Source organism: Zonotrichia leucophrys, chromosome 1 (genome assembly GCF_028769735.1).
Source record: "Zonotrichia leucophrys gambelii isolate GWCS_2022_RI chromosome 1, RI_Zleu_2.0, whole genome shotgun sequence".
NCBI classification, from domain to species: Eukaryota; Metazoa; Chordata; class Aves; order Passeriformes; family Passerellidae; genus Zonotrichia; species Zonotrichia leucophrys.
Window position 1 is genome coordinate 45,603,586 of NC_088169.1, and position 26,775 is coordinate 45,630,360.

At 34.5% G+C, this 26,775-nt stretch overlaps 1 long non-coding RNA gene across 1 annotated transcript; it reads right to left on the reverse strand.

The window, feature by feature from the left end:
- Positions 1-7,811: 7,811 nt before the first annotated feature.
- On the reverse strand, positions 7,812-9,713 carry LOC135451196 (uncharacterized). Its single transcript, XR_010441241.1, has 2 exons — positions 9,578-9,713; positions 7,812-8,063 (listed from the first exon to the last, which is right to left on the reverse strand). It is a non-coding gene; the product is annotated as an uncharacterized LOC135451196 (long non-coding RNA).
- Positions 9,714-26,775: the final 17,062 nt, after the last annotated feature.

Here is a 26,775-nt window from a genome sequence, read left to right on the forward strand (position 1 = left end):
TGGCAGTATTATTCTGAGGAAAAAAATGTTTTAATAAAGATCTTAAATTGTTAAGCTTTCACACACTCCAAAATTTTATTTGTACTCTCTTCCATTGCCTCTGTTTTATATTAATGTGATCTAAGATTCAATGAATATTGCAAATGGATTATCTTAGATAAAGTTTTAGTCTGGCTTTGAGAATCAGATGTATGCAGTGAAGATTTTTTAAAATTAATAATACAGTAAACATGGTCCCAATTTCTATAGTAATTTTCATCTCATGTACCATAAAGTTTTAATGTGTTTCTTAATTCCACACTGACCTTTAAAAATACCCAGATTTTTCTTAAAATTATAATCTACTTAATTTTTTCAAAATATGTTTAGCTATTATTTATAATTTTATATATGAAAAGTAAACAAAAAACAAAACAGCATGAAGACTTTGAAAATAAAAAGCATTAGCTTCTAAGCATGTTGGAGCTAATGAAAATTACAAAATTTTTCCTATTTTAAGACAAATATTGCTATGAGATATAGCAAAATGACCTGGTCATCAGAAGGGGAATCAGCGATTAATTGCTTTGTTAAATAAGGCCTGTGTATGTTGACTTAACAGAACCTGTTAATAAAAAAAAAAATTAAACTATTTTAAAATAATTTCTTTACTATAGTATTTAAAATTACATTATTTTTCTTGCTCTTGTTAGTGCAAGAGGATCAAGCACTGTAAAATACAAGTAATTCAAGTGTTTACTTAAAATACCATTAAAAATAAAACCAGATATCCTTATACATATTTAATTTTTAGAAATGTAACATTTTTGAACAACTTTTTCTGATTTTATTAAAGTGAAATGAGGTTTAGACCAAAAAGCAAAATTTACTCTGTAAGACTATTGTAGTGTTTTCCCTCCAGATCTTCCCATAAATTATATCACCTGACAGCTTCTTCAGGCAACCTAAATATGTAGTTAAGGTCTAGAAAAGATTAAATCAAAATGATTAACAAAGATTAAATCAAAATGATTAACACATCCTGCTTTAAAAAAGCCCGAAGCATAACTCAAAGTGAAAACAATTCCTGACTACAGGACAGAAAATACCAGGTTTACAATGGCGACTGACATTCAATTCAATTTATTTTTGTGACTTATTACATGTTACTACTGGCTTGAAAGAAATACTATGACATGTCTTATTTCTCTGTTTTTCCTTGTTCCATTAAAAAAAGGTGCTACAAAGACATCTACATAGACAGGCCATTTACTATAACCCTTGATTTTTTTCTCTAAACTGTGGTCTCCTTGTTCTGATTAGGGCATTCCTACAAATTTCTTTTCTGTTTAACTCATTTTAAATGACAAGTATAGAAATTCGTTGTGTGATAATAATATTCTCACTTGATGGGTACGACAGAAGTGTATATTTACCATTTTTTTGGCATGAAGCTTCATAGCTTCATTACTCCACTTTCTGCCAGCAATTTTGCTAAATTTCACCATGGAACAAGGATTTTGCCATTACTACTAAAAAACATCAGGCACTACCTGACATCCAAAATGGTGTGACTCAGGGCTTTCAGAAATTATATCAGCCTCAGTTTTATCAATGTTAGTGGTCAAGTGACTATGCCCTCACCTGTTGCAGCTTCAGCTTGTTGAACCACAGACACAGTAAGGGTCTGAGAAAATTAGGTGGCCATTGTGTAAGAAACAATAGACTTTCATGTCAAATAAGGCTAGAGAAGGCAGTTGTAAAAATTCCAGACAGCAGCTGGGAAGCAAGAAGTCTGTGATAAGAAGGAAAAGGCATTTTTTGAGGGCTTAATAGTAAGCAGAAAGAAGACACTACAATGGCTAGGATTTTCTGTCAGAAAATGCTTTACATTCCAAATGTCTTGCCACAACTCCCCACCCATCGTTTCCTCACAAAAAATGAGAAGTATATAAGTATATAACCTCAGATATAAGGTTCACTGAAAGGATATGGGTAACACCTAGGAAAAAGTGTACACAGATATAACATCCCTGCTCAACAGTTCTGTCTCTAATATTCTATTTTCAGTATTATTAGACTGAGAATAAATTCTTTGCTTTGTAAATACTCTAAGGGGTTTTTTTATAAGAGTTGAAATGTGACAGTACTTACAAATGAAATAAATAGGGACTTAATTCAATTTCCCACCTTACCAATTAGTGTCATCTGAGAAACCTAAGGAGTTGAAGCATCCATATATGACAGAGTTATCCCCATGTCTTTAATAATTTTCTCCTCTTCTTCATTTCCCCTGTCTAATATTTCCAAGGAAAAATAACTATTTTCTTGATAGGGAAGTCTCATCAGACACTATGAGGTTGTTCCATGTAATAATTGTGAAACCTTTTCCTTATTTTTCAGGATTTTTTTTGCTTTCTTTTGTCCTTTTGCTTGTGTTCTGCTACATTTATGATTTTTACATTGAAGTTTGAATAATACTAGAACTACCACTGATAAATAGTGAAAATGCACAATAGAAATCGGAGGAACTGAAGGGAGATTAAAGGACTGTCACATTTCAGCTATTTGGAGTAAATTTTAAGATAGGTGAGGCTAACTGACTTTAATTTTACTTTCTTTTATAATCATGACTGTTTATATTTTCTGTTCTGACTGTTGGAGAGGAGTCACTATAAAAAAGTTACAGTGAGGATAAAAGGAAGAAAATGCTATGTGTTTAATTTCATCAAAGCTTGAGTTAAACCTGTGTTTTTTCCCACTGTACATGTACAGAGCAAATTCACACCACTAAAGGTCCAAAGCTTACAGTCTTGAGGTTGTGGGTGTGTTGAATGCAGCCCTGGTAAAAAACACCCACATCTGATATACATTTGTGGTTTACCTGTGAAAACGTATAAAATGACAATATATCTATAAAATAGGATGTCATCTGGTTTGAATATGTACATTACAAGTCTTTGTAAGTCAATCTTTGAATGCCTTCAGAAACACTTACCATTATTTCACTCTTTGGGAAAATCAAAAGAAATCTATCATAGGATCATAAAGCACACTGGAAAGATGAGTTAAAACTCATGATTGTCATGACATTTGACATTATATCATCCTCCCTTTTTGGGGAAGGGGGCGTTCAGTTGTCAATAATGTTGGTGGTGACTGGACTAGAAATTTAGACCCACAGAGTCAGATCACTACATGGAACTAAGCTTGCCCATTTTGTTACTCTATTATAGTTACTGCTTAATAGCATTTTATGTGCAGTCAAACTTTTGTGTTTCTTAAATTAATGTGATTGTCAGAACATTTTATGTTGGAAATGTTTTCAATGCAGTATGCAACAGAGTTGACATATCTAATAAGAGCTGATAGTATAGTAAGGTCCATTTCATTCTTTTTCATTCATTAATTTTGCCTGTGTACACTTTGCTCCTATTTTACTAATAATATAGGCACTCTTTGGTAGAGGTAGAGCATTATAAATATAATAAATACTGCCCAAACAGGTACAGAAATGGAGAATGTAAAATTTAAAATCAAAGAAAGCCATGAATTAATGAGCATTTAGATAGGAATTAACCAGGTACCATGTGTCAAGGTTTGGTTTGCCTAAAACACACTTTTCCCTAGAGAGCTCCAAGTAAGAAAAACTTCTTTTGATGATATAATGCTTAAAAACTTTTCAGAGCAAGGGCAGTCTCCAGTGATGGCACCATCATGAACTTTATTTAGGATTAAACATCACTATATTGTAAATAATAAAAAAAACCAAAAAAAAAAAAGAAAGAAAAAGAAAGCAAAAGAAAAGAAAACAAAACAATGCCCCCAAAACCCCAGATGTGTTTCCTAAATATGCAGAGCTTAAATACTTCTTGATACACAGAGTAAACACCTTATTCTAAAGCATTTCTAGTGAATCAGTTCGGGTGGGTTTTTTGGTTTTTTTTTTTGGTTTTTTTTTTGTTTTTTTGTTTTTTTGTTTTTTTTTTTTTTTTTTTTTTTCAATCCAAGAAAATTCTGTCCTGGTCTTAAAATCATCACATAATTTTTCAGAACACTAAGACATTAAAATAGGTGGGAGACTTCATAGGCAGTACAGCTGTAAACAATAATTGTAAAGTTGTAAACAGCTTAACAAAAATTGATGGGAAAAATTATTTAGATATGCTTGCAGAAGGAATTTCAAATAATGCATTCTGATGTGAGAAATAAGAAAATAGGGTTAAAATAAAGGCTGGTTTTTGTCACCAAAACTCAGAGAACTCATTTTGCATATGAAATTTTTCACAGAAGTAGGCTTTTGATTTCTGAGCTTGTAAAGAAGTGTAAGGAAGTGAAATCATAATGCTGGTGGCAGAAGATACCCACAGATATTTTGAAGCATTACCTGAATTAGACAGTTTTAATCCAATTTAATTTGCAAAAATAAGTCTGAGTTTGGCAGCATATACATATCACTCAGTTTATATATAAAGACAATTTGTGAGTAAATTATACATAGTCACATACATTTGCTCTTTGTATTAATGCCCTGAGATTAGGTTTACAGACTCAGATCTCAGACCAAAAAAACCCAAACAAAAACAAATAAACACACCCCCCCCAAAAAAAAACCAACAAAAAAAACCAATCCAGAGAACAAACGTGATCTAAAATCTGTCCACATCTCAGATAACATTTAATCAACGACTGGGAAAGCAGGCTTACTTAGAGATAGTCTGCATAAGTCAACGGTGTGAGATCCATGTAATTTCTCTAGCTATCTAAAATCTTCCTGTCTATTCTGAGCTGATCATTTGCACTACAGCCTTTGGAATGGATTGCTCCAGAGGCAATTATCTCACTTATTTTGCAAATTCAGAATGGGATGAGCCAATCTCCTGAATGTTCTGTATGTTTCTACAGAGTGCAGAGAGAATCTGTATGGTGAAATTAGAGAACTACTTCTCAAGCAGAAAATACTACACAAGGTATCTCTTTTCCAAGTGTCTAGGTATGATGACAATAGATAATATGTCCATTATCACAACAATACAGGAAGCTTGAGATTTGGGCATTCATATCATATTTTTGAATCTGGTAGGCAGCAGCACAACATCTAAATTTAGTTTTAGGTGAAAAAAATTTGAAAATATGGAAAATTAAGACTCAGTAAAAGTCTGGGAAGTAAGCAGTGTTAAAGTCTAAACTGTTCAAGGATTTTCATAGGATGAGAACACAGAGCTGAAAGGAATGGTTAACTTCTGCTCTTGCACAAAATGTGTAATTTAGAACTACTTGCAAAAATGATTTTTATATGATGGTACTCATCACAGGTAAAAAGGCAATTTTAAAACATCAATAGCAAGCAGAAGTTGTCAAAAATAAAAAGACTGAAATAAAAAATTAAAAGGTTAATTATATGTCTTACAGTATTCGTACTTTCAAGGTGGATTGCCACCTTGTCTTTCTTAATGTGAGCACCCAAAAGCTACTAAAGGGACTTTCCAAGATGTTTGTGTTCCAGAAAGCTTCTCATATGAGCATTCTTCACTGCTCATAGAGGTTCAGTCTTGCTCCTTCTTTCCAGAGATCTCTCTGTGCAGTTGCTCAAATCAAGCAAAAAAAAAAAAAAAAAAACACCCAGATTTTCTCTCTTGTATCTTCTCAAGTACTTCTAAAAGAACAACATTCATGAACATATATGCATGTGTGTGTGACTTCATTATGAACATAAATAGCTAATCAGAGTAGGTTTGTATTGTTATTTCATTGCAAAAGTTCCATACCTTCTCAGTGATTTCTCATGGACATCTCCTCACAGCACTGACTCCTTCTGCATCTTCTTCACAGCACAACCAACAAACTCCATCTCTCTCCTCACCCAGCTACCCCACTCTTTTGTAGCACTCATCCTCATTGGACACAGCTGTGGCCTGTTAAGGGCAGGCCTGTTCCTAATCTTTGGTGGTTGGCACAGCTGCAACTCCTCAGGGGTGAGATTGCCTTCTGCACTATTCTCTTACATTCTATCCCTCCACAGGTTTGCAAAAGAAGGTGCTATTTGTTGAGATCAGTCAAAGGCATTAATTATTTCTATTAAAATTTTTCAGACAATGCAATGAAATAATTAATTGAACCACTTTAGACTACTTTTGAGGCTTTTTAGGGAGATGGGATTAGTGTTTATTCTATATATACATCTACATACACACATATACAAATTTATAGATAAATTTATTAGTTATTACATAAGAAATCTGTTGGCTTTTATAGTATACTGTGTTCCATCATTATCCTTTGAGAAAACTTCATACGCTATTAGTAAAAAATAAAAATTAAAAAGTAAAAAAAAAAATCATTTCCCCTAAAAAATTAGCTATGTTTTTGTGCTCTGGCATACTAATGTGTTCACATTAATTTTGGGTCACTTCCTCAATCATACATTACTCTTTAGTTCATTTGCTACTATACAAGTACACAAACTGCTCATGAACTGCTGATATTAAATGTGTGGGTTTTGCTAAAGGAAAAATACTGACTTTACAATATGGGCTTTTGATTAGCTCTTTTTCCTCAGCACTTCACTTACTAGCAAGAGGATATTCAGCATATTTCTGTATATAATTATAAAGAGAGACAATTCAAGGCTCACACTGTACTTCAGTTCTGTAGCTCTACATAATTGCTTTCAATTTAAGAATGCTGAAGGCCAATTAAAATGGACAATTACTGAGATTTTATTAGTTCAGTTACAGCTATGTAAGCTTTGAAATTTCCAAACTCTTGAAGAACTAAATATGCCTGAAGGTATCTTTAGAAATTTCCATATACCTTGATTTATGACTTTGTCTTTGGTAAAATAAACATTTTGTTGTAATTACATAATTAAAGGAACAGTGTGATTATGAAGAAAGCTGAGAGAATAATTGAAACTGTCTAACAGCTATTAATTTTTCAGCACACTAGGATAGAGTTTCAAAAGCATCTATATATTTTGGAAAAAACAAGAAATCAATGTGCTTGAGTCAAGTGATATTTAAGAACCCAGCGAGAAATTTAGTTACATGCCCTTTAGAAGCATCTCATTTTTCAGAAACAGACCCCTCCAGGTGAAAACATATCTGTTTACACATAGGAAGTGACTGAGTAATGACAATCTGTGCAGCAGCCCAACATTTACTTTATTTTTAAATCCTGAGGTAGTTTCTAAAGCTAGGATCTCTGCCTCCCATCTCCTTGAGAGATCCCGGGGCGGGGGGGGGGGGGGGGGGGTGTATTTTAACTTATATATCTTAAATATTGGTGATCTTATATAATATTCAAGATAAACATTCATGCAGCTCGCCAGCTACTTTACCTTGTTTTGCAGATGGTAGACTTTCAATTTTTTTAGTTGAAAAGACCAATGAATGGCACAATAACCAATGATTTCCTCTGTACCTTCATCTAGGAATCACATTCTTTCTTCTTGCTCCCTTCTCCAGCTTTCCTACATAAATATCTTCAGTTTTCCACAAAATTTTCTAAGTTGGATTTGCAAATGGTTAAGTGTAAAATAAAGTTTTGCATCACATGAACTGTGTGTCTAGAACTCAGTCTGGAGTGAAGTGCAATCTGTACAGGGAAGGAAATCTCTGTAGAGTGGCAAATCCTTCAACAATAAATTGTTTGTGGTGAATTTACCTGCCCCTTCCCTTACCATGAATATTCCACTAACATCAACATAGTCTTTGAATTTCTACAGACTTTGATTTATCAGAGTATGAGTTATAACAAGGTAACTTTTGACACAGAGAAAATTCAAATCACCCAGCTAATAAGCATTTTAAATAAATACTTGCAAACAAATATTTTTCTTCTTTCCTACACAAGGACAGATTTTATTTTAGTCCACCAGCTTTCATTGTCTCCCCTTCTGCAACAGACTCCATGCAGTCCTCCCTGGATCTTCAGGGCACATGTCTCCACCAAATCTCTAACATAGCATTGTACCTCTGGATCTCTCCTGATGCATTGTGCTTGCAGCTTTTCTCATTCCTGTGTGAGCCACTGGAACCCAAATTAACACTCCGCTGAACAAAGCTTGTACTTCTCTATTTCATCTGTTGCAGATGAGAAAAAAACAAAATCGCTAATGTTGTAGACCATAAGAGTCACCCATTTCTTACCACTTCCAAAAACGTAGTTTTGACAAGACAGTTTCATTAATAAAGGGCAAAAAAAAAAAAAAACTATTGAAATTTTAGGGTTCTGGTTTTCCACAGAGAGAAGTTTCTCATGTGATTTATTCTTTATTATACAAATTGAAACTAGGTATGATCCAATACCATTTTTCGTTTCACACAAATGAAAGAGCTTCATTAGCATACTTATGATTCAAGCATCTGTTAAATTAAAATGTTTTAGAAAGAGATTATGTTTTGTCTGTATCATTTGTTTATACTGTGATGGGATCATGCTTTAATTTAGAAAACAGATGTAGTGATCAAGAAAAAAAGAAATCTGTCTGGCATGTTCTACTGAGATGTACATCTTGGAATGTTTCTTTACCTTTAGTTGCAGTTGTCTTTTAAATAGAAACTGCTTTGTCTGAAATGTTCTTTGCATAAAATGATGTTTCATTACCTCACTTTAAATTGTTGCTCAGAAATATTTTTCAAGTTGAACATTATGTGGGGAAGAAGAGATGAAATATTTGCTGATTTCGATTATGTAACATTTTTTTAGTGTTGGTTTGTTGTTACTATTTGTTTTGGTTCCAGGTAGGTTTTTTTTCTGTTATTTTATTTTATGACTAGAACTGTTACAATGACTTCAGATAAAGTCAATGGCAGTGCTTAGGTCTGAATTTCATAAAAATTAATTACCTTATTCATTTCTTATGTTTTACTCCAAATGTGTAATAATTATGTAAAACAGCTCTCCTCTCTACTCTAAAATTACTAGCAATAAGCAAGTCATTGTCATTTCATTTTGTTTTGTTGGAATTTTTATGCTCACAAATGTGGTCTTTTTTAGGTATTTTCCTGTTAAGCAACCTAGAACAAGAAAGAACATGGAAACATAAAGGAAATTTTAAACTAATTTATAAGAAACATTTAACTTTATTACTGAAAGTTAAACATTCATCTTAAAATTCCTTAATTACATTAGGTTATGGATTTGGAAATGTGTTTTTCAGCATTTGTGTTCCAATCTCCTGCCCCTTTCTCTTGCCTTTCTCACGTGAAGGTTGGTGAATGATGAACAGCAACATTTACCAATCTGTCAAAATAGGCTAACAGAACAGACCGGTAGGATTCTTATTGCTAGTAGTCTCAGATTTCAAATTCAAAAAGAAAATTAAAAAAGAAACTAAAATTAGAAAATATCCCTTTGTCAGGTTCGGTGAATCTGAAGGAATGATTCACTTTTTACTAATAGTCTTTTTAAGTACAGAACATGAACTAAGGAACATTTTCACTTAAGAAATTTTGACATGGATAGATAGAAAACATCTAAATTATAGAGACTGCCTGTTAAGCCAGACCCCAATTCCAGGTCTTGCTAAGGACAGTTACTGCAGGGCGGAGACAAAACCAGAATTCTGAGCATGTGATTTCTTAAAATATCTTACCCAGTGTGGCAGCAGCTCTCTGGCCACAGGAAGAAACACAACTTTCCCAGGCTTCAGTCTGGGAAAGGCTGTGAGAAGATCAGAGAAAATAATAAGAAACAATTCTTAACTTGCTGCACCTGGTGTTGTGAACATGTGGAGTGTGTTACGGAGATTTGTTAACTGAGGGGTGGTTTCTTGATTGGCCAATGGTGATGGTGTTTTTATTGGAGGAGCAATTAGGTCCAGCTATATTGTAACTGTCTACAAAAGTAATGGGTTTCTGTTGGGGAAGATGAAACAGGAAAGCCTTGCAAATATGATTGCCTGGCAAAAGATTTTGAGATTATGGAAACTATAAGTGAGATTGAAATGAAAGTGAGCTTTGAGATACCAAGCCTTACTTACTGAACAACTGAAAACAATGCTATGGCCAGCTGAAGGTAATCCCCTTTTGATTAAACAATGCCCTGTGCTTGCCGACAAGTCCAAGCGTCAGAGCAGACCCTTCTAGCTTGGCAGAAGGGGTCTAAAGAGCAGTTTTAGGATTTAAAATGTAACACAGTATGGTAATGTAGTGATTCTTATAGGCTGTATGTAAATGCTATAGGATTGTATCTTGTACTGGATTGGTTAGTGAAAATTAGACTATTCAGCACAGAATAAGATTTATTGTATTGTAAGGAGAACTGCACCCTCTTATTCTTCGCTGTGTCTCGTTTTTGTTCTCCTCTTTGGGGCTTCTCTTTCGGGCCTGCTCCAGGCAGGGTCCCTGCATCCATGCTCTTTGCAATAAACCACAAGTTCTGGCTTCAGAGATCTCTCATCTCCGTCCGTCCTGACTGATTGTCCTACCCATTGTCACTCCTACAGGTTTCCTAATAAAGAAAATGATCAGTCTTCTGTAAGTGCATGGAGTCTATGCAACTTATTACCCAGCTGTGGGCCCCTTGCAGTGACAACCCAGTTCATGGAAAATGGAAATGGAAGAGTAGAAAATCAGAACTCTTAATCTTCATAAACAATCTATATTGTGGTTATGTAAAGCCAAGAGATTTTTAGCCAAATAAATTTCTTGGTCGTGTAAAACCGCGGGGTTAAACCAGGCTGTCTCAGAAAGTAAGCAAACAAGCAAATTAGTCCAACAATTGATTTGGGATATCAGGCTACTGAAGTTAACTTATTGTGGTTTTCCCTGAATCACCAGTTCTTCATTTCTCAAGAATTAAAATTGAGCGTTGTTCATTCTACTTTCCTCCTGACTCACAAAAGTGAGTGTCTCCATGATATATCTAACTTCTGGACTCAAAAACTTTCAGAGCTGTCTTGCAGCTTTATTTAAGATCCTGATCAATAGAAAATGAGTTTTAGATATTTCACTAAGACAGGAACCTTAGCAGTTTTGGGCTGATGCTTTGTTCAAGTGTGATCATAAAATTTCTGAGGCCATTAACAGAGTTGTGCAGTCTGCCTAAAATTCATGGATATTGTTCATAACTGACATTCTCTCTGCCTGCACAAAATGCCTAAAGAGTGCATCTCCTGATCAGCTATTTGCTCTTCAAGCCATTGGATCTCTTTTATCACTTAAAACAGTGTAAGCACCTCTGTGAAATGAGCCATTCTATGAGGCAGGGAGATATAAAACCAATTTTATTTTTTTGGTGGTGGGTGAAAGTTAAAGCTTATGTCTTCATAAAAACATTTTAATACATTTTCAATGAGCTCAGTCAACTTTATCTGGTATTACATATACGTAATATATATATGTATATATAAGTATACTGGAAAATATATTTGTTAATACCACTGCCAGATTCAAGATGGGAAGATAGTTGTAATCAGATCAGCTTGAGGATTTCAAGAAGAGATAGACTTCTGCAATTTCCTAATCCAAATAAACACTTCTGAAAGTCAGAGTTAGGTTAATAATATGATAGAGTGAGATATTGAAGCATATTTTTTGGAGCCTGTTGATTACATATTTTACAGGATATGATTACGAAATTAGGTTTTGTTGCTAAATTTCTTTGTGATTTTGATCAGTTTATTTAATTGTGAACACTTCCTGGGATAATTATACTTCCATCAATACTAGAAAAAGGTAAATAAACTAGACAATGGGAAAACCAGGACAAAAAGGATAGCGTAAAGAACTTGGAGAAAGCTGATGCTGATTTTATCTAAATATGACAAAAACTCATTCTAAGATTTCTGAAATTTCATCATGTTGAGGAAAAAAATTCAAATAAATCCTAATGTAAGTTAAGATATATCTATATTTTCATCACATTTGATTTTTCTTTCATTTTTTGGTGTTAATTTCCCATCTGACAGCAAGAGCTCTCAATACAGCTGCATGAAGTCTACTAGCATATATATTTAAATAGATACGTATTTTATATTTACCCCTTTTATAGCATTTTTGTGTCCAAAAGAATAACCAAGATCATCATAATAAGATAGCATACACAGTGTACAAAGAAACTAAAATAAAAAGAAAAAAAATTGTCAAGCTTTCACACTGGATTTATTATTTGAATTCATCTCAGTCTCAAAATAGTGGTTTTTATTTTATTTTTGTGTTTATTGTGATCAGGAAGCTTCAAGCTGATTAAATTATTTATTTACTACCTAAACCACCTTGTTTAAATTATATTACCATAGAATTAGCAGACCCAATGAGAGTTGCTGTTCTCCTCTAGTCTACCCTCATGACACTCCACCTGGAGCACTGCATCCAGCTCTGGGGTCCCCAGCCCAGGAAAGATGTGAACCTGTTATAAAGGGTCCAGGGAAGGGTTACAAAGATCACACAGGTCAGGAGCAGCTCCCCTATGCAGACAGGCTGAGAGAGCTGTGGTTGCCCAGGCAGGAGAAGAGAAGGCTTCAGGGAGACCTCACTGTGGCATTTGAGTACCTGGGGAAGGCTTACAAAAAGGAAGGAGAGGAATTTTTTTTACAGGAAAATAGTGATACAGGGCAAGAGTGAAAATTTCTAAACTGAAAGAGAGAAGGCTTAGATGTTCAGAAGAAATTCTTTACTGCATAGATGGTGATGCACTGAAGCAGGTTTCCCAGAGAGGTTGCAGATGTCCCATTCCTGGAAACATTCAAGGCCAGGCTGAAAGGCACCCTGTGCAACCTGATCTGAATGTCATCTCTGCTCACAGCTGAGGGGTCAAACTGGATGATCTTTAAGGTTCCTACCAAACTTAATCATTCTATGATCCTATAATTCTGTAACATCAATAACTAGGCTAACCATTGTTATTTGATCAGAATGGTATCAAATATCTGAAAAAAGATCTCACAATAGAAAAAAAATAGATTCTAGGAAACTGATTACACAATCAACGGCTCAGATTACTCAGTGGAAACAGAAATTCATAGAATCCTACAAGAATATACATCAATTATTAGGGCATTCATATTGTTCAAATATAGAAAGGACAAAAGTTACTGTTTGTAGGGGGATACAGTGTAGGTAAATGAAGGTAGTATAGAGTGTAATCTTATCCCCTACAGAGTTGCAGCTGAGCTAATTATTAAAGATTAGGAGCAGGCCTAATGTTAACAGGCCACACCTGTAGCAAATAAGAAGAGTGTTATAAAAGAGTGGATTAGTGGAAAGTGGAGTCAGTTGGATACTGTGAGAACAAGGAAGAGTCAGTGCCTAGAGGAGATACCTATAAGAAACATCAAAGAGGTATGAAACTCTAGCAATATGGAACACTTGCACTGTAATGTCAATAGAACTGTTGCACTATAATGACAACAACTGCTGATATAAAATTTATTAGGGTGGCCAAAAGTAAAAAAAAACACAATGAGATATGGAAAAGTATTATGTTTTTTAATGCCCCTGTAACAAAATGAAAAATGTAATTTAGTGCTGATAAGAAAAAACTAACAAAAACTGAAAAATATATCTCTAACTTACAATAAAGTTTTCAAGTTTATTTTTCCTTGGTTTCTATATTAATGACTAGATATGCTAAATAAATGGAAGCCCTCAGCTTGAAAAGAAGCTAAATAATGTAAGTTATAGCATATGTTCATAATATTTTTAATACAGAGGCAATTAATATTGAAGTTGGGCTCAATATAACAGTTTGATTACCTTTTCTTAAAGGTCTTTTCCAACCAAATTAGTTTATGATTCTATGATTTAGTATTTCTCCTAGTACAAAAATTGTAATGCAGTTACCAGATACCTTCCTTGAACTAAATAAAAGGATTATTATTTTATGCATATCATTGAATTGCAGAACTCTTTTTTCACCAGTTACAATAGAGCTTAGTAAAATAAATACAGTAAAGAAATAACATGGGAATTTAATGCAGAAATTATCCATCACTTCTTCAAAAATGCAAGGGTGTGAGTGAAATCTCCAAATATAGAACTCCATAACCCTGCAAATTCTTGGAAAAATCTTAGGTGTGTTAATTTTTTTTTTAAATTTATTGTTTTTAAAGTTTATTTCTTAGAATAAATCACTAGTGCAAATAATAGTCGGATTGAATGGCCAGCCCTTTGAACTGACCCACACTATCTATTTTTATGTTTTTATATATGATGCAATACACAATGATCTTAACAAATATATTTGGTTAGCATTCTTATGATTATTTTACAATATTGACCCTTTTAATAAAAATTGTTTTCATATGCCTTTCCATAACCCTGCATATGCATCATAAGTAAGAATAAATGTCTTACCTTGTTAGGTTAGCTAATTGAATAAATACTGTAAATAATGCCTGTTTTTCCATCTACTCAGTCATTCTTGAAACCACAATGAATATTTTTGTTTTTCACATAGATCATTTCATAGAGAATTCCCAGTAAATGAATTCATCATAAAAACACCTCCAATTATATCATTATCTGCTAGTCTATTCCTAGGTCACTAAGTTGCCAGGACTGGTTTGGTTCTGTTGAATGATTTCTCATAAGCTTCTTCCATTTCCACATGGCAGCAACCAGAGTCCTTACTTCAAAGTTAAAAGTTAACTCTTTCACACAATGTATGCCATGCCCGGGAGGACCACAAGAAACACTGGGGAGGCCACTTCAGACCTGGGGTAGCCAGCTCTGCTATACACTGTCTTCTAAGCTCTGTTTATCAAAGGAAGAGAGGAAACATAAATTCAGATGACAGTTTAATAAATGCTACATATTGCAGCTTGACCTTCATTATTTCAGTCAGGTTTGGAACCCTTTGTCCCACACAGTATATGACATTTGGTCTCGCCTATATAATTAATATCTATTTCTATCTATCTATATACAGAAAGATAGATATTTGCGATAGAATCTTGATGGTCTTGAATAAGAAATATTTATTCACTCACAAATTTTAATTGTTGGGAGTGAATAAACACTCAAATTCAAGACCATTTATTTAAATGAAGAAGATGACACCAACCACCAATTCCTGAAATGATACTGTTTTGGAGAGAGAAAAGAAAAATGAAAGCCTGAGTCCTTGATATCTATCAGATTGAAATTTAATGGGCTCAAAACCTATAACTAGCCAGGTCTGGGCTTCACAGCTGAATGGTTCAATCAGCAGCTTTTTATAGTGCACTGTGGTAATTACCTCTTACGTGAATTATCTGTTCTTGAAAGAATGACACTTTAATCAGCTCTATAGAGATCCTGACATTTGAGGTACCCTGTGCTTTTTTATTGTTTGGAGGTTTTTTTGTTGGGGAGTTTAGTTTTGTTTGGTTTTTTTTGTCTGTGGGTTTCTTTTTAATCTGCAGGTTTTTCATTTCCTTTTGACTTTATTGGTGTTGAAGGAAAGATGTTTGGACAAGGATACTTGCTCAGCACTACAGCCCAAGCTGACAATATAGAGCAGGAGGTTGCTTATTAGGATAATTTAATATAGAAAATATAATGTAGAGTATAAAATGAAGTCTTCTATCATTAATATGTTTTGGTAATTTTTATGTTGAATATTCATGTACTTTTGTCCTTGGAAAAATGGTAATGCACTACACAGGCTGTAGTACATAAAGATTTAGGTGGGGTTTTTTTTGCATTCAGTAGCTACTCTGTTGATGGCAGTTATATCAGAAAAGACATTTGTTTCACTCAGGTTTAAATTAGAAATCAGACAGTTAGAACTGATAAAATTACCCTGGCATAAACTAGAGAAATGTGAGAACCCCTGAGACAGGGAGCAGAAGGATCATCTACTGATGTGAGTAAATAAGGGACACAGTGGAGTTTTTGGAGCAAATTTCCAAACAAGCATAAAATGTTTCTTGACACTTCATTACCTCTAATCTAGAAAGTCCCTGCAACTCAGTCAGCAGTCTGGATCCTTGTAAGGACAATAAACAAGATATGACAAGATGCAGGTAAAAGCCAGCACATACTGAACAAACATAGGAAGTGGCACTGATTCCAAAATTCCAAATCCAGACATCCATATTTCTACCAGGCCTCTGATGGTTCCACAGGCAACCAAAGTCATGTAGACAAGGTAGCCTGTTTTTTTTTAAATAAATTTTGTGCCTTTTAGCCATTCAACTTAAATTCTATTCCCATCTGTATTTATGCATTTTCAAAATAAGCATCAATACTCCTTAATGAATAAAGAAATTTCTTCTGGGGAACAGCATTATTGCAGTTAATTTTAATTTAATTGCAGATACTAAAAGAATGAAGAAGCAGATGCTTTAAACATCCAAACTTTATTATATTTATGGGCCAGTGAGCAGATGTTTCTAAATTTTCAAAACCATATAGTACTGCTTGTAGGCAGGGATAAATAATTGACATTTTAATATTAGAGAATAAAAACTTAAGCACATCACAGCTATTTTCTGCAATGAAAGATAAGTAGCATCAAGTACATCAAAAAGGAATATTCTGTCACACTGATTATGTAAATGAAAGTGTAATTCACATAAATTTTTCCATTGCTTATTGAAAACGTAAAAGCTGGTGAAATATTGTGACCACACATCAGTCCATTAACAGACACTGGACAAGGGATTGACTATGTTGTTTTTTGGTTTTCCAGAGTTGATATATCCTTAAACAGTTATTAGAGCAGCATTTAAATAGATTCATAAACAGGAAAAACAGTGGTGGGATAGATGTTATATGGTGAATTGTGGTGAGACCCATTAAACACGTGTTGCAACAAAGATAATGCTTACAAGGATTGTGACCAAAGCAAAAGATCAAACAGATCCTGTAAACAGAGGTCAAGAGGAAATAGTAAAACAGTGTCACCTATTCAGGCAATGCAAAGGAAAACAATTCTATCAAACTTATCTTCCTTTTTCCTGTTGTTATTTTTTTTTTTTGGTGTTCATTCTCCCCAAACCAAGTACATAAAATTTGTGTCTCGTGAAGCATATCTCATTGTTTCCTGATTTATTGAAGGTCCTAATATATGATTAAAATATTGATGAAATGCTAGTGTTCAACTGTAGATATGGACTGCTCAAGCCTCAAGAGATGGGGTGGAAATCCCCCAGGCTTAAAGACAAGTAAGTAATGGACAACCTTGTTGCAAAGAAAGAGAACCAAAAATGCCCCCTCTTCTCCAAACCCTTAAAATTCCACTTAAAAACACTATGGTATCAATATATCTCTACAGATTGATTGATACAAATTTGATTGACAGTCTTTATTAACTTCTGATGGGAAACTTCAGTGATTCTGGGGCAGAAAAAATTAGGGGAGGTGAGGTGAGATAAGGGAAGACAAAAAGGCAAGATGATAGGAAGCAAGGCAAGACAGGGAAAAAAGGAAAGGAGACAGGCAGTAGCTCACACTGAGAAATAAAAATCAGAGATTAGCAATATTTTGCTGATTGAAAAATATAAACAAAAAATATACCTTTTTTTATATTCCATAGGTTTCCTTTGAGAGTTAGATAATACATTATATATTGTAATATTTCTAGAATTTATACTGTGTGGTCAAATCTTAAAGAAAAGGAGAGTTTAAAGTATGCAACACTCTTACAAGTAGATATTATTGACTAAGGAATTAATGCTTCATGCATTTTAATTTTTTTTTCTCAAAAATAAGGTTTAGCTGTGACTTGATTTAGCTTTTTATACATCTAACAATGATTTGTTTCCCACTGACTGCTAATAATCACAATCAAAAGCATAAAACAACATGCAAATATGTATTGGAGTGTGTGTTTTCAGGAAAGTTACCCATTTCTCCACACTAAGCTGGAGCTCATGATTGATCTTCTAAAAGCTATTTGACAAAGGGATTTGTGGTTTTATATAGATGCTATTTTAGTAATTAAGGAAGTTTTTTTACAAATACTATCTGCATTTATCACAAACTTTCAGAAGTTTTTCAGGTGTGGAAGGTATAATGACTAGGGAAAAATGGAAACATACTGTGGTTAAGTAAATCACAGTAGAAGAACAAAGAGACCTGAAAAATTAAATTGCTTATTTAAAATAAATTATTTTCTTTAGGAAGCACAAGAACATTATTTTGTAAATCTTTGCTTGTGAAGGAAATGACTACTGTAAAACTCTTTGGGTTAATAAGAGAAACAAGAACTAATCAATACAGATTTCCAACTTTTCTTTGTCACATTAATTATGGCAGTGAGAATATACTACTTTTCTTTGATAAAAAGTTGATCGATAGTTTCTATTTTAGGCAGAAACATGCAGATAAAAAATTTGAGAACAAACATAGCAGACCAAAACTAGGGCAAGTTGAGCATTTTAAAAGCAAACCTAAGCTTTTCTGAGCCCCATATCTGATCAAATATTTCTTATAGTCTTATAGTGTCAGCATTTTACAAGAAATTCAAGATAAATCCAATACTCAAAGTAGCTCATATTAATCACTGCCTAAGCAAAATAGGAAATACTAGTATTTCATTTCAGAAAATGTGCATGAATTATTCACTGATACAGTTTTGTCCTTCTTAAGGGCTACCAGTTTAAATTCCTTTCATGGTCATACTCACAACTGTATTAGATGGCAGTTACTCTTATGACAAAAATGCAAAATATTTTTGTATTGTTAATGCAGTGAACTAGCTTACACTACAAAAGCTGTAAATCCATTAGCAAGACTAATAGATATTACCCATCTCTTCTGCAAATGTTATATGAAAGTGACATTTTTGCACTAATTATAGTAAGGAAGATACTTTAATATACAACATCTTTTCTGAAAGATGATCGTGCTTGAAGCTACCAAATTTTTTCCAGTTTGCAAAGTAGAAGTCCAAAATTTTCTGTTACTTCTACATCCTGTGTAAATAAAAACCATCTTAAACTTGTGAATTTAAAACTAATTTTTGGTGCTTTTCTTAATGAATAAAAGCATCCATGAAATTAGTTGCATTATAAATGTACACACAAACACATATCCATACAGAGAAATAGAAACATTTGTATAGATATGACTCCCAATAATCTATTTTAATAAGAGCCAGCGTCAATAAAGATTGTCAGATTCCTTCTTCAAACTTTCCAGCAAGAAAGGTAGAAGGAAAAACCAGCGAAGAGAATCACTAAATTTTATCAGAAATGTTTTCAAAATTTACCAGATGCTTATGTCTACATTTAGTGACTAATTCAGTCCTTAGTTCAGTGGTTCAAACTATTACTCTAAATAGGGTATACCCCATCTGAAGCCATTGTGTCCAAACAGCAAGGGAGATAAAGAGAATCCCTGCAAAGAGAAATATATCATACAAAGCGTTCTTCAGGACATGTAAGAAAAAAATTAAATCAGCAAAACACTCCCAAACCCCAATACTAGTTATAATGATTGGATTTTAAGTGTTTTGTCTACCAAGTTGTCTGTGATTTAAAATTATAGCAAGGTATGGAGATGTAGAATTGGATAATTACGGACCTTTGTCAGTGCCTAGAAAATAGATTACAATCTTCTGGTCTCTGCCCACATTTTTTGTGTTGCTAATTCTGCTATCATTTTTATTTGCCTATTGCATAAAACAATAAGGTAGCATAAATAATGATTAGAATATCAAATATATTGATTTTGTCAGTTACAGTAATTTTCTATTTTTTTACAGCTTTAACTGCCATTAGCATCCAATGTCTTCTCCATAGTTAGTGAGGAGACTAATAATGGTAAAAATAAAAACAGATACTGATTATGTAGCATCAAACATTGGAACAAGCTGCCCAGGGAAACAGTGGAATCATCATCCTTGGAACTGTTAAAAAAAATGTGTCGAAGTGGTACCTGGGGACATGGTTTAGTGGTGAACATGTGGCAGTGCTAGGTGAATGGCTGGAATTGATCTTAGAGGTCTTAACAATTCTATAAAGAAGCTTTTAAAACAGTTTAAAATTTGCAGCTCTCATTGTAGTAGATAAGGAGGTCATATTTGGAAAATTAATTTGCAGCAGAACTAAATACTGAAAATGTTGAAGTCAGGTTAATGAAGCACGTGAAATGTTAAAATAACAAGTTCTGTAGGTATACAGTAACTTCATTCTTAATCCCCTGGAGATGCTTGAGTGATTTGTCAGATGTAGCATTTATTTCCTTTGCTGAAATTTTCCTCTCTTTCTGACATGGTAGAAAGATATGAGTATGAAAAGAAGCCATATGCCTCTAAGTTATATTGTTTTGAAAGCTTACTGCCAAGGAAGAGGTAAAATTGCAAAACAAAAAGAAGCATGATGTGGAGGCTCGAAAATATTTCACTAGATCCCATTTTTTCTGCATTGCTGAAGTTCATTTTTCAGTACATGTTTTGGAATATTTTCTTCATCTTTTTTTGGTAAAATTCAAAATTCTCCTTTGGGAGAATAAAATATTTATTTATTCATTTAGGTTTTGTTTGTTGGTTTGTTTACTGTTGTCCTAGGGTGACTCTATGATGCTTGTATCTCCAATCATTTGTTCTGTTTGTGCTGGGTATTAAGTTCTGCACCTTGAAGACTGGTTTTGAGAGTGGTGTGGGAGGCAGAAGAAATGTGCAGTTTGTTTTCAGAACTGCACTTGCTCCCCTGCATTTTTGTCCCTCATGGACTGTGCTGTCTGCAGTACAAACAGTGGCACAGAGCTCTCCTTTTGCTTTTTAGCTAGCTGAGGCAGAGAAGTTCCTCAGACTGTGGTTTTTCTTTTTCTTGGAACTGATTGGCCCAGCTCTGGACTGAAAAACTAGAAAAACACTGGGAGCTCATACCTGTGGCCCATCTGGGATGTGGCATTTTCCAGCACTGGAAGGACTGATAAGAGACTGAGCGAGCCAAGCTACAACCCTAAAAAAGACTTTCTGAATTTGCCATCTCTTCAGAACAAGGAGAATTTTATTGTTTAGTATTATTCTTTTTTTTTTTTTTTATGCTTGGGAGTACTTTGCTTATTAAATAAACTTTTTTTTCCCACTTTTCTCAAAGGAGATTTATGTCTCCTGTATTGTGGGGGGAGGTGCTGCTTGAATTTGCTTCCTAGGGGGACTCTTTTGGAAGTTCCCTCCCTAAATTTACCCTAAAGCAGGACAACATTATTGCCTGGTATGCAGAGTTGCAATACCGTGGAGTGGTCCAAAGATGCACCAAGAGAGTTCTAGGCTTGGCATTAAGAAATTTTTCTTTACCAATGGGGCCAAACACTGGAACAGTTTTCCTACAAGCTCAGTCAATGACCCAAGCCCGTCTATGGTTTAGAGCCACTTGGATAATGATTTTAATAATATGCTTTTACTTTTTATCAACCCTGACTTGGTCAGGTAGTTGGACCCAACTGGTCGCTCCCAACTGAAATATTAAATTATATTAAATTACATTTGTGTTTTGTATTTGTTTATTTTACAAAATCACTCCTAATATTCTTATTTATATTTTTTAATTGTAATTATTTCCCAGTGTGGGTGGACATGATATTTAATTGAGTCTGGAAGTGTGAAACTATGCATTAAAAAGTACAGTGAATTATGATTAATTGCTCTGCTCTAATACACTAGAAATTGTTTTTCTGTGCAAGTACCTTTTTCTGAACATGTAAGGCACAAAATGTTCTGCTGTAATTTTATAACCCCAATAGAATTGCAGAGTGGGAGAAAAAAATGCCATATATGGTTATTTGATGCTAGAGGTTGTTGTAGGTTAATGTACCTTGATTAAAGCAAAGAAACATATTCACAGGAAAATGAGGAAGGGTCATCCTCCTGAAACTGTCACAAGATATACAAACCATTTGTTCTGACTTTCAAAATGAGAAGAATCAGTTTATATTTAATAACAACTTATTGTGGTCTGCACAGTGTTCTTTTAATCTGAAATATTATTTTACATAGTAAATGCATTTGTGTGACTCACATATGTACAGATTAGTACAAATGCAAGAATGAAAATTTGTTCTTCATATTGCAATAAGAATACACAGAAGTCTCCTTTCCTATACTCTGCAATGATGTGGTCCAAGTAGAAAAATTGAATTACTGAAGTCTACTGTAAAATCTCCATTTCATTTTGGCAAACGATTAATTTCATTTTATGTATTCTTTATTGTGCCATTCCTCTTGATGTACCCATCTATAAAATGTCTATTTTTGTCCTCACCTATTTTATCTTTAGTTACTTTTCCCTTCTTCCTTCTGCTTCTATCTGATACTCATTTTATATGAATCTAGATTATTAAGGGCCGTTTGAAATCTAATAACAAAATGTCCAATAGTTTTTGAAGACATCAGCAGGGATATGAAGGAGACCTTAGAAAAAGCTTGCACTCTATTGTCCTTTGCCACTGTTGGGCCTGCTAAGATGTCCTGCTCTCCAAAGAATATGAAATGTCATGAAATTTCAGTGCCGCTGTCCCAGGTACTGATAAGACTCAAGAGCTGTATACAGCACTGTGTCTTCCCCACTGTATCCACTTTCAGGAGAAAAGTATTTGAGAATGCTGCAGCCCAGGTGTTGGGAACCAGAGACAGAGTGCTGCACTGCCCTGAAGGAGACAGCATGGAGAAATGTAATAACATTAGGGACTAATTTTATAGCAGTCAAATGACTACTGGGACTGTTCTCTGGCACTGGCACCTACTGGCATGGCATTCCAAGCAAAAAGGAGTGCCCACTGTAAATCACCCACGGGAATTGTCTTTAGCTCACAGTATCTCCAGAGCCATACCGGAAAACCGATTGGATGCAGACCAGTTTTTTCAGGACAAAGTGATGTTAGGAACCATGCTAACAATAAAATAGTAAAAATGCTTTCTATGTAAATTAAATGCCATTGTTTATCTTAAAGCAATCTTAAATTAATTTAAATGAATAAGGACTGTCACTGCAGTAGTGAATCAAAGCAGGAGATGCCGAATCATGTTGGGCTTGATGGGGATTTTAAACAAAATAAGAAAACAGTTTTCAGAATTAGTTATCTTCTTATTTATATACTATTGTGAAATTCACTAAAGGCTCTGAACTGGAAGTTACCGTAAATAGGATCTTTGTCCTGTAGCCTATAAATTTTGAGGTTGTTTTGAAGAAATTAATTTCTGATTCTTCTACCAGCTTTTATTAAAGTAACAATACAAACTAAATGTTGAGTATAGAAAAAAGAAATACATCTATCTCTGAAAACAACTCCATCATAGAGGGTATGGTAGAATAATGCAAAAACACAGGATGCAGTTCAGCCTGCAACTGACATCATTCAAAAAAAATTCAAAAAGAAAGATTTGCATTTGGCAAATAAGCTTTTTTTTTTTTTTTTTTTTTTTGCAGTGGACTCACAAGGCAGTTGTGCATATCATTTCTCTGAGAATATCTTTTACTAATGGCAATGGTTCTACAGACATGTGTTTTGTATCAAGCATTCAATACAGAATTAACTAGATCGATATATTTTGGCTACATGATTGTGCATTATTCACCCATCTCTTAATACTGTACCTGAAAGTTTTCTACTTCCACTCTGAATTCATTGTACACACTTTTACAAAATATTTTTCTTATAGAGCCTTTATGTAATCTACATTTATAAAACAATTTTATTTCTATTCATTTACCTCACTGAAAGTCAATATTTCTGGAAAAAAATTCGTATATAAGTGGAAATAGACTGAAAATGTGCATGTATTGGTACATATTTAAGTATATTACAAACAAAAAATATTATTATAGTGAAATTAAGAGTGAAAGAATGTATCAGCTCTCATGTAAAAAAAATAAAAATTGTAGTTATAAAAAACATTTATCTTGAAACAATATATTTCTTCAAATACTGGAAATTCAGTCTTAATTTTACCCATAGGGGAAGTAAAGACAGGGGAGCTAAACAAAGCACTCAGCCCACCTAATTCTACTTCATTGTTGTGTTTGTTGGTAAGACACTTTAATGCTTGCAAACACATGGTTTGTCCCCACTTTTCCTCCCATTTTTGGACAGTGGCCGTTGTCTTGTCATCCCATGCCATCTGCCAGAGAGAAATTCAAATTATAAGGGGATAGAATAATTCCCTCAAGAAACTTCTTTCAATAAAAGGAGCATATAAACCGATTGCATAAAATTAGATGGGATTATCCAAGTGGCATGATATAGGACATACAACAAGGGATAAGGTCATTGATCCTTTTAAAACCAGTGACATTTGAGACAGATAATTAAATTTTGAGTGGTTTTGACCTTTCTCTAATCTCACTTATATCTTAACCACCATAATAAAGGAAACTGTTGCCTGCAGGTAAGCTGTAAAGGAATGACGAGTTTCATGAATTGTCTGGTAGGGCAATGGCTTTTTATTATTGTTGGAAGGCTAGCATTAGTCTTTGCAATTATAAACATCAGATGTCATTATCAATACTTACAGCCATTATAAGCTTTTCTTCCCCAGCTGTGCTTTTTATATAACATAAAAGTTAATTTATCTGCATAGTGCTTTCAGTATTCATAGTGTTCTTCCATTTAGATTGTCATAACATACTAAAAACACTGATAAAACTATGTGTTCAAATTATTTTTATAGTTTAAAATGTTTATATTAGAGATGCTACTTAAAGTCCAGAACTGTAAAAAAAACAAACCAAAACCAAATAATCTACATACTTGTTCTGGATTTCTTCTTCCCCTTGTCTTCTTCTTTTAATTATTCCTTAGTCAAGTTCTTCTTTCTCCGTCACCCCTCCCTTGCAGATGATGATCTGTACAAATTTAGTGTTACCTATCAAAACAGATATTTGGCTCTAAAAATGAATCTGCACTACTATATAAAGAAGAATGGGGGCATACACAACTAAGAACATTCAACAATTTGGATTATTTGAAATACTTTATTCTTAGATCACTTGCAAATTATCTCACCTCTTTTTTTGTCTGCTGAGCAATAGTATTTCAAAATACCATCAAAATGCATTTGTATGAATGGAACTAGTCTTCATAGACACAGATCTGAGACAATCACTTTTACTGTTCTTAGACAAAAAGCATTGATTTCTTTTCCCTTTTTCATGTTTACATAAACAGAGATATAACTGCAGCTTGTATGATGATCACTTCTTATATTTTTGTAATTAAGATTCTCTGTTACACAGCTGTTAACCATACTAAGACATAGCTATGTCTTGTAGGTGTCAGTGACAGACATTCTACCTAATAACCACAAAACCATTTGAAATATTTGACAGGGCAGTTTTGCAAATGCAGAAAAGAAGATAATATCTTGGCCCTTCTCAACAAAACAGGATTGGAACCTCAGGAGAGGCTTTTCTGTCTTCTGATTAACACGGAAGACCATATTTTTTGCTTTGTCAAACAAAACAAGGGAATTGATTTGCAACAGTCTTGTCAGAAGAATGCAAGATGATGCAATAGCAGAAAATTAATAGTTGCTGTGTAATTCTTTGCCAAGATCAAGTCTGCCAAGGCTTCAAGGAAGTGCTTTTCAGTTTTCTGCATCCTCCCTTGGAAAGTAATGATTCTGTGAACCAGGGAGCAGTAGCAAGTGGTGTCACTCAGGAGTGACTGGTACTGTTCCCCATGGCTTTATTAATGACATAGTGGGATTCAGTGAACCCTCAGCAAGTCTGCAGATGATACCAAGCTGAATGGTAAAGTTAATATGCTAGATGGAAAGGATGCCATCCAGAAGGACATTGTCCAGCCTAGATTTCTAGATTTTAATAAAGCTTTTGACATTTTTTTCTCACAGCATTCTCCTGGAGAAACTGGCTGCTTATGCTAGGACAGGTGTATTTTTCACTGGGTGAAAAACTGGATAGATAGCTGAACTTAAAATGTGATGGTTAATAGAGTTACTTCCAGGAAGTCTGTTTCAGGGGCCACCTTCAGGGCTCACTTGTGGGGCCTAGCCATGTTTAATAAATTTATCAAGGGCCTGGAACAGGGGACCAAGCGCACCCTCAGTCAGCTTGCAGGTGACACCAAGTTGAGTGGGAATGTTGGTGTGCTGGAGAGTAGGAAGACTCTGCAGAGGGATCTGAACAGGCTGGATCAATGGGAAAAGGCCAGTTCAACAAGGCCAAGGGCCAGGTCCTGTGCCTGGGTCACAAAAACCCTATGCAGTGCTACAGACTGGGGGCAGAGTTGCTGGAAAGCTGCTCAGTGGAAAAGGAGCTGGGAGTGTTATTTAGCAGCTGTTTGGATGTGAGTGTGCCCAGGTGCCCAAGATGGTCACCTGGACATGGATCAGCAATGGTGTGGCCAGCAGGACCAGAGCAGTGATTGTCCCTCTGTACTCAGCACTGGTGAGGCCACACCTCAAGTCTTGTGTCCAGTTCTGGGCCCCTCACTTCAAGAAAAACATTGAGGTGCTGGAGTGTGCCCAGAGAAGGGCAACAAAGGTGGTGAAGGGTGTAGAGAGTAAATCCTATGAAGATTGGCTGGGGGAGCTCTGATTGCTCAGCCTGGAGAATAGGAGGAGGCTGAGAGGAGGCTGTTTATCACTGCTTGAAGTTGCCAAGTAACAAGTGATAGGACAAAAGGAAATGGCCTAAAGCATTGCCAGGGGAAGTTTAACTTGTATATTAGCAAAATTTTCTTCCCAGGACATTGGAACGGGCTGCTCAGGTTGAGTCACCATGCCTGGAGGCACTTAAAGAATGTGTAGATGTGATGTTTAGGGACAAGGTTTAATGGTGAACCTGGAGCGCTGGATTAATGGTTGAACTTAATTTTCTTAAAGTGTTTTCAAATATAAGTGATTGAATGATTCCATGACAGGCTTGAGGAGCAAGTCCAGTCTGTATGAGGCTCATAA